General features: G+C 39.3%; 1 long non-coding RNA gene across 1 annotated transcript; it reads right to left on the reverse strand.

The window, feature by feature from the left end:
• Positions 1–5,186: 5,186 nt before the first annotated feature.
• On the reverse strand, positions 5,187–6,350 carry LOC121692245. The gene is made up of 4 exons (XR_006025243.1): positions 5,946–6,350; positions 5,746–5,839; positions 5,547–5,666; positions 5,187–5,462 (listed from the first exon to the last, which is right to left on the reverse strand). It is a non-coding gene; the product is annotated as an uncharacterized LOC121692245 (long non-coding RNA).
• Positions 6,351–12,100: the final 5,750 nt, after the last annotated feature.

The following is a 12,100-nucleotide window of genomic DNA, read 5'->3' on the forward strand; positions in this document are numbered from 1 at the left end:
ATCTTGGTGGGTTTTTTTCTTTGCGAGCAACCCGGGGGATTTTAGCTCAATTGTCAACACGCTCGACTTCCGCTCCAAGGTGCAGCTGTTCGCCGGTTCAAATCCGGCTGTGTGCAGGGCCGAGCTGTGCAATTCAAGCCAACGCACGAGAACTAGACTCAGCACACAGCCGGATTCAAACCTGCGAACAGCTGCACCTCGGAGCGGAAGTTGAGCAAAGTAACAAATCGATTGCTATGAGTGAGAAAACGATTGGAAACAATGTTTTGCAGTTATGTTCTATCTCCAGCACGTCAAGCCCATAGAAATCCATTTGTTTTCACTGACATCCTTTTTCATTAATTTTAGCAAACATTATAGCATTGCTGGTTAAAAGCATGCATTTCCTTTCCTTAGTAACCATTGTCATGGTACAAAAATCTGCTAGCGCGATATAGCTGAACTACCTGGTATTTGGTTGATTCCAACGTCCATTTAAAGGTACCATGTGTAATGTCCGCCAAAAAATCAATTCATACTCCACATTCCATAAAAGATGTGGGCAGTACACCTCCAGAAAGTGAGTTGGTCTACCCTAGAGTAACAACCGAGACACGTGTATTGCAGTTTGATATGAAAACTCTTGTGCAGCCAGGCTCATGACAAGTGAGCCTTTCCTTGTCAGCGGATTGTGCCCTTGCTGCATTGGTGATATTAGATGACAGTTCAGTAATGTCTGTAGACATTACAAACTTGTCGATGACCTCTGCCACGGTGTCATGGACACAGGATAGCTCTAATACATGTATGAGAAACAGGCCCAGTTGATCCCAAAGCAATTGTACATATCGTCTGATATTTACTCCTTTTGAAGCTGCTGGAGAACGTCCACTTAGTCACCAGTTTGATTCTCATTTTTGAAGAGAAGTCCCAGTGGGTGCTGTATTTGTAGAAATGAAATACATTAGCAAAAAAATCTAAGAAAAACGTGAAGCATATCACTACGAATTCCATGTCAAACTTGCATTATGATATTAAAAATCGTTTATTAACAGCAACTTACATGAGTTGAGGGCTGGGCAGAGTATTGGTGGGGGATGTGGTGAACAACCACACTTGAATGTTCGGTGCTGGAAGTGACTTCCCAAGATCATAATTGGACAAGCAATTTGCTGGTTTCAGCTTTTCAAGGAGTGATGGGATCCTGTCGATGACACACATGTGGTGGATCCAGTGTATTGATTTGTTTGTCAGGTTGGTAGACTGATGGTGTGTGCATAAAAAAGTCCAGGTTATCAAATATTATTGAATATGTGGGAGGTACAGATGAGTGTGTAAGGTTCGGAACAGACAATGGTGCAACACCCAAATCAACCATCTCCTCATCTGAGAGTGTGCTAAATGTGAAAACATCAAGGGCATCCACCGTCTTGCTTGGCTGTTCAGTGGGCTCTGTGGTGCTGGTATGTACTGTGCCACTTGTTATGGAACTGCTTGTTGTGATGTCTTAAAAGAAACAGAAACAGAAAAATGTAAAGGTAAAACCATTGTCTGAAAAAAAAGAGTAGACAAACAACACAGACATACTTACCCGATATGATTAGCTCCTCTAGACTTCTTTGTAGGTTCCTGTCCTGTTCGTCTATGCCGCCACTTGCATTAGTGACTTATGACTGGGAGCTGAAGAAAGACTCCAGGGGCCTGTACTATGAAGGGAACTTAACCTACCCAGATGTAACCCAGGGTTACTTTGTTAAACCGGGGTTGACAAAACCTGGTTATCATAAGTGGTGTTAATCGGTACTACGACGCTGATTAAGAAGTTGATTTGTTGAACCGGGGTTAACCTAATTGGAGTTTGTGCGCATTCACATAAAAGGGCCGGGTTGCAGCGCAAGTCACCACTCTCAATGATGACACAATCACCTTATTTTACGGACGAGGAATGCATAATTATTGTGACAAATTACGAGGAATTAACTCTACGACAAAAATCAAATACGTCTGCAGCAAACAAATCGCAAATAATAGTGGAAGGCCGATTATGGAGGGGGTTGAGGGAGGCATTCGGTCGGATTCTGGTGCTGTGGAAATGTGCAGCCTTTATGTGCAGGGTAACATGATATTCAATTCAACAAGATTATGTTAAAATGGTGATTTTAATTTATTAGGCCTACTGTATGTTCGGACATACAGTAGGCTTTTCTTGCTCAGATGTTCAGCATAGGCTACTGTAGGCCTATGTCCGATTTATTTTTGGACATACAGTTTTCTTGCTCAGATGTTCAGCATCACAGATGGAATATGAATTGTCCATGTATAAGGGCATTGCTACGACGGGTGACATTAGAGACTTCTGCCTAGATCAGCTGACAAAGATAACGAATTCCCTCAGCTGACAATCTATATCTTCATAGAGAATATCGTCCGGGTATATCAGCAGATTCGTGCGGTCTCTAAAAACCCTCGCCCTGCGAAGAGAACCCCTCACGATTTGCGTTCCAATGTCGTATGGATCATCAGGTACGCCGACATTGTCTCGGGAGAAATTGTTAGTGGAGGAGTGGTACTTATATAGGGTGTGGTTAAACGGAAACCTCGGGTTAACCAAGAACAAGAACCAAAGACAAAACTGGAAGCATAGTTTTGAGCCAGATTTTTTTGTTTGCCAAGTGCGTTCTGGTGAACTGTGGTTATGTCCAGTTTGGCCAGTCGCGTGAAAGCAGCCTTTTTCGCCCCACCATACAACAGCACAGTGTCAACATAGTATGTGAGTGCCGACAAACGGGGGTCTCTTCCCCTCAAAGCTACTGAAGCAGCAGTGCAGATGTGGGGTAGAGAGTCTTTGGCAGTCTTTGCAATTATGCTGAATAGAAAGGGGGACAGCCGCTTTAGATCCTTGTGCAATTTTGAAAATGAGAAGGCTTGGAGGTCATGAGCACATGAGATTTCCGGTGTGGTTTTGACCTAAAGTGTGTTGAAACATGATACCGAGTGTGAACGTATGTCTCATAGCTCATTTCGGCTTGTCCCCTGCACTCAGAAAACTGGCGCTAGTTAGCCGATGCTACCAACAGTTTTTCGATGGGGGTGCCATTCAGGTCTAAAAATGGACATTAAAAGTAACATTAAACCCTGTTTAGGAATTGCTGAATCTCCATCATGACTACCCATACCCACTTTTAGCCCTTAGAGCAAAAGTTTAAAAATGGGTCTGAACCATGCTAAAATGTGACATTGGAATAGCAGCAACTCATAGTAGGGATTTATAGAACATATTGAACACATGACCAGGAGGAAAAATGAATGTAAAACATAACAAGAAAAAAAAATTAAAACTAAACAAAAACGAAGTATGGTCCAAAACAGAACTACCACACTTCCAAAAAACATGATCACATCTAAGTTCTTGAGTTCTCAAAGCAGTATTTGATAGATAGATAGATATATAGATGGATAAATACTTTATTGATCCCCAGGGGAAATTCAAGAATTCATTCAATTTGGGTGTTTTTTTAAAAGAAATACTTTGAGTGTAGACATGGAAATTGCTTTGAATGGAAAAATAGACTGTTACTGCTGTAAGATCCAGAATTAGATATGAACAGAGGAAACCAGTAATCAGCTATTAATGAAAAACCTGAAGAGTTCTAGATAGCGGCCGTCTCCAAAGCCACTAGGGTGTCTAGAGTCAAAATATTTCATTATCCTCAGTCTTGGTTTGAGAACCTGTTAAAAGTTTTAGTTTATGGCATACAAGTTATTGCTCTCGTTGACCCGTTCTTTGGGGCTGATATCAACTAACATTTTAAATGCATGTTTAGTATGGCCAAAACCATTAATTTCATTGGTAGGTAGGGGTGCATGGTAAGCTTCAGCGCACAACCCAAAACAGGGGGCAAGGAGAGGTTGGAGTTGATCCAGAAAAGGGCAGGTTAGATTCTTTGACCTAAAATCATCATTACACATATTTAAAATGTTATGATGTAATGCATGAAATGCATAAAAACACCACATGGATGTGTGAATATGATTATCTAAACTGAGGTTTATTTCATATACTGTATTGAAATAAAAAAAAAGAATAGTCTACATTTCAGTCAAACACAGTAGCCAAATACAACATAAAAATAATTTTTTATAGACTTTATAGATCTTTCACAGATTTTATAGAGTTATATCTGATTGTTTTCATGGAGCTGTAGCCTTGTTGAGGTAAGACAATACCAAAATAAAAGTGCTTAAGAAACTCTTGGCTTTTTCTCATATAGCCTAGCCTACCCTACAAGAATAAAATAGGCCTACAAATCAATGAACTCTCTGGGCTTATTTTGTTCCAACAGTAGACCTAATGCAGAAACCTATAATGCCACAAGTCTGAGTGAATATGAACAAAATCATTGGCTAATAATTTGTGCATCATTTTAGCAGCAAGGGCCAAATTATTATTTAACATTAAATCCCTTCATCAAAGGTAAGGCTACTCTACAGACTATCGTTGCGGTTTAGGAATGCTATAAGTGTTTAATTTCGCGCTGGATTTCGAAAAACAAAAGCCGACCGATTGCAAGTTGTCACATGCTTAAATTGCAGTAGATGTATGGGTAATGAGGTCATTTGACAACTTTTGGCAATGAATGTAACCAAAAACGAACTGCATTACCCACAATTCCGTACCACGTATAGTTTCAAAACCGTAAGTGGGATGAACGCGCTGCTTGGAACGTAAATGAGGGTCTGAGCGAGCAGAAAATGTTGTTAACTGATTCATAACAAGTAAATCGATATAACGACCGGTTCATTTCAGTTTTTTTCCGATACGGGGCTTCACGTATCGATGTAGCCGTATCTTACATGTTAAAGGGAAACTTGGCAGGATTTCCCCCTCTGCTGGAGAAATTGTGCATTATGCTATTTCAAACTGTGGAAAAAGGTAATGATAAAGCACATGAATTTGTTTACAAGCTAGCAAAACGGTTAGCATAAGTTCGGTAGACAATGTGGATGTTACAAGGTAAGAAACACGATTTAAAACAAGTTTCTTGTTTCTCACTTCTCTTTCCGGGACGGTAGTCTCAGTGTTGCAAGGTTGGTTTTCCGTCTGGGGACGCTAGGAGCAGCGGGAAAAGTCACCATTTTCACCGGAACAGGTCATTTAACCATCCAAATGATTTCTAAACGGGTTTATTACGTTGAAATAGTTGCCAAGTTCCCCTTTAAAAACGGATACCGATACGTATCGGTTAATCTTTACACCCCTACAATTCAGCCGTGGAAGAAGCCTCATATGGAGGGATTCAGGTTACCACCTCATGCATCCACAGCCACAGTTGCAATACCCTTAATTTGAAAATAGATGCACTATTTGTGTAGGATTCCACAGATGATGTGACATGATTCCACAGATTATGTAAATTGTAATATATGTAACTTACATGTGCATTTGCAGTCTTGACAATAATGTTGAAACAACAATTTGCTACCTAAAAGGAAACAGTAATCAGACAATAAGCCCATACCATGAGGGAAAAGAGTTTTAAAACACACACGCACGCATGCAAGCTTACCCTTACGTCAAATTCTTGTTCTAAGCCCAGAGTGCAAAAGTCAGATCTTGTGATTGAAGAGTTGTGGACTTTGATTATTTCCTCCTCTGGGTCACCCTCAGTGTCCAATACATAGTCCAGCTATGTGAAAATAGCCAGAACATTATGAATGTATGAATATTTAAAATATCCAATTGAGAAAAAACAATCTTGAACTTACCAATTCAGAGAGTCTTGCATTTGGTTCTTGTTTCCAGAGACTAAATTGGGATTAATACAGTCAACAGCTGAGGAGAGCAGCTGTAAATTTGCACCTTATTTAAAACGAAGAGATGAGACAAAAATGTGTGGGAAATGTGTTAATGGACACATACACAATCACTTATACAATGCACAAGATACAGAAAATTATTAGCTTACATTTAGAAGGTGGTGAATGATCTGGGTCCGAGCTACACTCCATGGAGGCAACAACTGGGTCAGGGCAAAGCTCTGTTGGCTGAAAGACAGAATTCTGCTTGACCATACTGACTGAGACACATCGGAACATCAGGATTCACAAGTTTTCTCAATTCCTCCTTGATCTTCTTGTTTTTCCGCTGATTGTAATTGTGAATCACATTACACATCATGACAACATGAGCCGATGGTGAGAGCAAATTCATGTAGTAGTTGTTGTTCTTCATGGTTGTAAAGAGTTGTTCTGCAACCTGGCTGTTAATTCTCCCTGCCAGTTCAGGAACTATCTTTATCCTTCGGAGGACATCTTTTGGGTCTTTGGTGTTTCCTTCATGAAATGTGTCGTAGAGACAGTAATGCGCTGCCGACCCAGTCAGTGGATGGCCACCCTCGCCCAGCACAGCTTTTTTAGTGCTGAGCCATCATGCCGTGTGTGCACAGAAAAGTTTCTCCTCATTCAATGAGAGATGTCAGTAAGTTGATTATTGTTTGTTTTGACAACATTGACTGGGAAGTATTCCCATTTACCCTACATCACTAATATAGCTGTTGTTTTGTCAAAATTGTATCAGAATCTGATAGTAAAAGCAACAAGTGTGGTTCGGTAATCTCATGCTATCTTGTTCATATTTAACAGCTAGCCAGAAGAGCAACGTGTAAAACTGTTTGTAGTTAGATTAATATTGTTACGTGTTTTTTTGTAACAGAGTTTAGCTTCATCACGTGAGGATTCTTTGTATTTAAGGCAGCAGGTAGTAGATAGTGCTAGGAGGATAAGGAAAGAATACGTTGAGCTTTGCTAATGTTTTTCATAGAATAATCTATAGTTACATCTGTCAATTTTGCCAAGCAGCCATTGAGGAAAAGGAAGAAGAAATTACATCATACCCAGGGTCAATTGAGAAGCTCTTCGTGATTGGTCGATGCTGCCCAATGGGCGTTCTTGTTTAATGACTGACACGCCCATGCCGCAGACGGACCCTTCTCCCTGTATTGGAGAAGAAATGGCTAGCCAAATGGATGACACGTTGCCATATCAACCTGCACTCCCCCTCACCCACAGCATATACAGCAAACATGACTCCAGAGTCAGCATCTGTAGGTGATGTTGCAAATAGTTCTACAGCTTCATATGATGTGAACATTACCATAAAACTTCCTAGGGTCAATCTTCTGGAGGAGATGATAGGCCAAGGATTCAAGGATCCAGCACTTCTCAAACACCACCTGAGATACACTTACATAGATGATGATGAAATAGGAGCTGACATAGATGGTGTCTCAAGGGATGTGTCTGATGTGTATGGCCTTCTGGACAGAGCTTATGGACCACACAGCTGAAGGGGAGGACCTGAGGGTTCCATCTCTGTGTCCTAAGTGGCTAGAAGACGAGTGGAAATCCTTTGGACGAATTCTACTGAAAGGATTTCAAGACCATGGCTATTTTCCCTTTCGCCTTTCCCATGCTTACGCAGTGGCACTTATTTTTAATGAATATGAAGTGTCAGATTATGTGCTTTTTGACAGTCTTCTTTTGTATGTAAGTAACTCAGACAAGAATCTGATCACCATACATATCTGCAAACTAGTCACCTTTCGGCGAAATTCTAATCAAAATGTCATTCACGTGAATCGTGTAGATCCAAAGAGTTTTTTTTCGGGGGGGCGGGGTCAACTTCCCATAGTCTGGAGTGAGACTATCATCGATTTCATGCGAGATTGATAGGCAAGTGATAGGCCTCTGTGCTATTTTTGAAGACCTACCTATCAGTTGTTTCTGAGGGCAGGCTTTATTTCTCTCACTTTCTGTTACGCATAGTCTGCCTGCTATGGCCTGCAGCAACGATATGACCAAGGAAAAAAGAAAATGTTAGCTAACAAACACGGGCCACATGCTACACTCTCTCTGACTATAAACTCAAGGTAAAACATCATATTGTTAGGCTACTTTTCTCTTGCTCTTGGTGGGTTAAAGGAAAGACTTGCTGAGGTGAGGTTAACAAGTGTTTACTCGCAAATTCACGTTCCCGCAGCTGGCCGCTTTGAATTGCTTTGCAAAACAAAACGACTCTGCACTGAGTGCGATTGTGAATTTAGCTCGGCTTAATAGGTTTAATATTGTCTTGGAAAGTTACTGCTTGTTCACAGGTTATTTCATTTAGCATTATATTTTCCATGTGTCGATGATGGTTAGACATGACGTTCTCAGGGAGCGCAGACCTTTCCAAGGCCAAATGTAGTTATTTGCAACAAATCTGAAAGTGGACCTAGCAAAATAGTTTGACTTGATACAGTAGGTGATAGGTGTAATTTGCTTGTTTTCTGTGTAGCATTTGTAACGGATACCAGCTAGCTTAGCTGTGCTTGTGGAACGTTGGTAAACCTCACTCCCCGACGCCTCAAGAGTGCTGCTGGCATGCGAGCCAGTAACCTGGGCTATTGGCTCAATTGTTAGCGCGCTCGCCTCCCGATCCGAGGTGCTGCTGTTCGCGGGTTCGAGTCCAGGCGTGTGCAGGGCTGCAGGTTCAACACAACGCAGGTTACACATATAGATCATAATTCTTGATAATTAGCGTGCAAACAAGCGAGACCTAGGCTTCTAGAGTAGACTGACATAACGCACCTATTGCTGAGACCCGCCCCTTTAGTTGGAATTTGATCATTGCAGCCTCAGTAGACACGAGAGGAGCAGAAAGACACCAACATAACATGAGGGATAGATGTATACAAAAAAATATCAAATAATAATGGACTGAAAAGAGGTACTAATAAACCAGACATGCTAGAATAGAGACCAGAAAATGGATATCCACAGTCCCTTTCTATCAACACCAGTGATTTTTATATATAAGGATTAGGCTTTAAAACAGATTGTCATTTATGTTGTTTGGTCTGTTTTTGGCTGCATACATGAAGGCCAAGGAAGGCAATGTGTTTTCCCTGGTTTGAGGTAATACTGACATTTCTTCAAGGATGGCAGGTCTGAAAATATCTTCTCCATCATTAAGTTATTCAATTAGGCTAAACATGGCCTTAACTCAAAACAGCTGGTAGGCCTACTGTTAGGACTATGTCATTTTAATATGTGTCAAATGCAGCCATATTTAAATGCTTACTGCTTCTGCTGTTCTGCATGTTTATTATAATATGGTAATATTCAATATTCATTATTGCAGGTCTAACTATGTGCATGTAATGGAAATGTTGGTTATTCCCGATATCCCTTTATTTACGTGTTAAAAAAATGAAAAATCTTTTTCAAATCTTCTGTGGAGGGGGGGTCTTTCAGAAATATGTCACCTTTTTCAGCCCTTCTGAGTTTGCAGGTATGACCATAAAATAAGGTATTTTAGAGGAGGACAGGGAGGAGCTGATTGACCTTTTGGACTGTTTGGACATAATAGCATATCCAACACAAGATAATGTAAAAAGCCTCCTATTTACCATGAACAAACCATTTATAACTGTGAACAAATGCTTTACTGATGATAAATGATGTATGAACAATAAATTACTAATGATGAACAAACCATTAACTAATAAGTAACAAAGGCTTAAAAAATTATGAATCGTATGTAGTTATTATAAAGTGTTACTGCATCCTGCTAAAAGTTGCACACAAACAGATGATCCAGAAGCCAAGATATGCATTCGAAAAGATGTCCTTAATTGCTTGTTCCTCCCTAAAAGAAGCTTTCGCAAGCTCACAAGATGTTTTGCACATGTATGAGGACAAAAAGCCAACAACTAAACAGCTTTTGAAGTTACTCGATGCCTCTCCTTCAACTCAAGCAGAGAACCAGAGCTTTCATTTCCTGCAACTTTACATTAGAGGATTACAGGTCTCAGAAGGATGTTAAGATTTATCACAGGGTCAAATATCGTCTGTGTTAACAAGATTGAGATCATGATCACTGCAGTAGATGGACTGGCACAATGACCTGTAGAGCATACACGTGGTGCCGTTTTGGAACTGCCATGGGCATATGCTTCCTATCCTGAACTACGCACTGAATTTGACAGTATACTGATTGATAAGAGCACCTATACATTCACCATAGTTTATTGTGGTGTGTCTCATCTGAATGTAACAGAAGCAGAAGGCTAACTTCAATACAGATGGTTAAGTACAAGGCTGATATTTTTGGACATCTGAACAAAAATGAGGTGAAAATAATCAGTTAAATCAGCATTTATCTCTCTTTTGTTTTGGGGCATACTGTGGGATGTTTTACCTGCAATATCAGCACAATATTGCATATTGTGTATAATACTTTGGGTGACAACATATCCAGCTTGGATGCAGTTCAAATGGTGGATCTTGTACCCATGAAGCCTTCCGTGCCCCTCCAGTTGATCAATGAGTACCGGTACAGTCCCAGGTGTTTTAAAATCCTCGGAAGTGTGTGCATTCTTATAACAATGTCATGCACCGTGTTCAACTGGTGAATCTTACCATGTCTTAAACCGAGTTTAAAATAGAATGTGATTGACTAGTGTAAAGGAGCCATAGTACCAGCCTATTCTTGCCTCTGAATATGTGAATGATAGCCTATCTTGAAATAACATGATAATTTCATGTTATAACGTGAAAATATCATTATCTTGAAATAGCGTGATAATTTCATGTAATAATGTGATAAATATCTTGTAAAAACGTGAAAATATCATATCTTGAAATAACATGGTATTTTCATGTTATAACGGGATAATTTCATGTATTAACTTGATACATAGCTTGTTAAAACGTGAAAAAGAAACTTAACATAATTCACATAATACTGAGCCTTTTGTTTTAGTGTGGGAGCAATACGCTCACGCACACTTTGACAGAGTACTGTAACAAGGATTTTCTATTTTCTATTATCTTTTTTCTATATTAAGTGCAATAATATGTACGCATTCTTGATGGAATTAACAGAGTTGACAAACACAATGGAATGGATAATAATAATAATATATATATATATATATATATATAATATATATATATATATATATATATATATATATATATATATACTTTATTAATAGAATTTTACATAATGCTGAAAGCTTAAAAACAGATAGTTAAACTTAATCATTTCATGTTTGAATACATGTAATTGGTGAAAGTTTGTCAAAATATATAACATTCGGTTTAAGGTGACACTACAGGTGAATAGGGTAACATTTTTAACAAGCAGATGACGCACTATGCACTAAGAAGCACTATGAAACTTCCCCAGTTGATTACTTACATTAATATGAGAAAAAAATGGATTACAAGTTTTCTGTAATTTAATTTTTAGATATGCAAATTAGGCATTATCTAGTTAAATATGTGCTAATTTGCATACATTTTAAAACACAAAAGCTGAGCATTGGCTTCAGCCAGGTATGTTTTAATTGTGTTCAGATATTAGATGGGGGAAAAATTACAGAAGGATTTATGGATATCTACTTTTGTTATCCTGTACATCAGAATATGCTGTCAATAGCATTAAAAAATCGAGTTTTGCCATGTTTTTAGGCATAAAATGTCATGTAAGTCAGGCTAGGAATAATATATCAACAAACCCCTCTGTAAAAATCCTCTAAATATACTGGTAGTTAGGCATATGTCTAGAAAGTTTGGTGTATGTAAGTACTTCTGAAGTGGAGTTTTTGTGCTCAGAGTGGGAGAGGAAACTCATTTTGAGAAAACAGCCTTGAAAGACAGCCAATGAGATTCTGTTCTCAGCCTAGACTTGCTTTTGAACTTTTGTGATTGGTTGCTGATACAAAGGAAGTGTCCATATATGGATCACATAGCGTGATACAGGAAAGCTTTCCAATGGTACTACACATGATATGTTTTGGATCACGTTCGCGGGAGTGCATGCAAGGTTAGAATGCTAACTTTTGCTGAATTTAGGAGAAATATACAGGCGCGAGTAGACACAATATAATGAAATAAACACCTACATGCGTAAATCAGACTTTTTGGTTGTAGCAGTGTGATAGAATACATGTTTACCGTTTGCCGCCATCTTGAATTTAGTCACAATAAGTCGAGCGACGAGTACGAATGTAAAGGTATGATAAGGGATCAGATCCAAAAAATAATTCCGTAGAAATGCATGGATTCCAGTTGC

The sequence above is a fragment of the Alosa sapidissima genome, chromosome 2, assembly GCF_018492685.1.
Source record: "Alosa sapidissima isolate fAloSap1 chromosome 2, fAloSap1.pri, whole genome shotgun sequence".
Lineage (NCBI taxonomy): Eukaryota > Metazoa > Chordata > Actinopteri > Clupeiformes > Clupeidae > Alosa > Alosa sapidissima.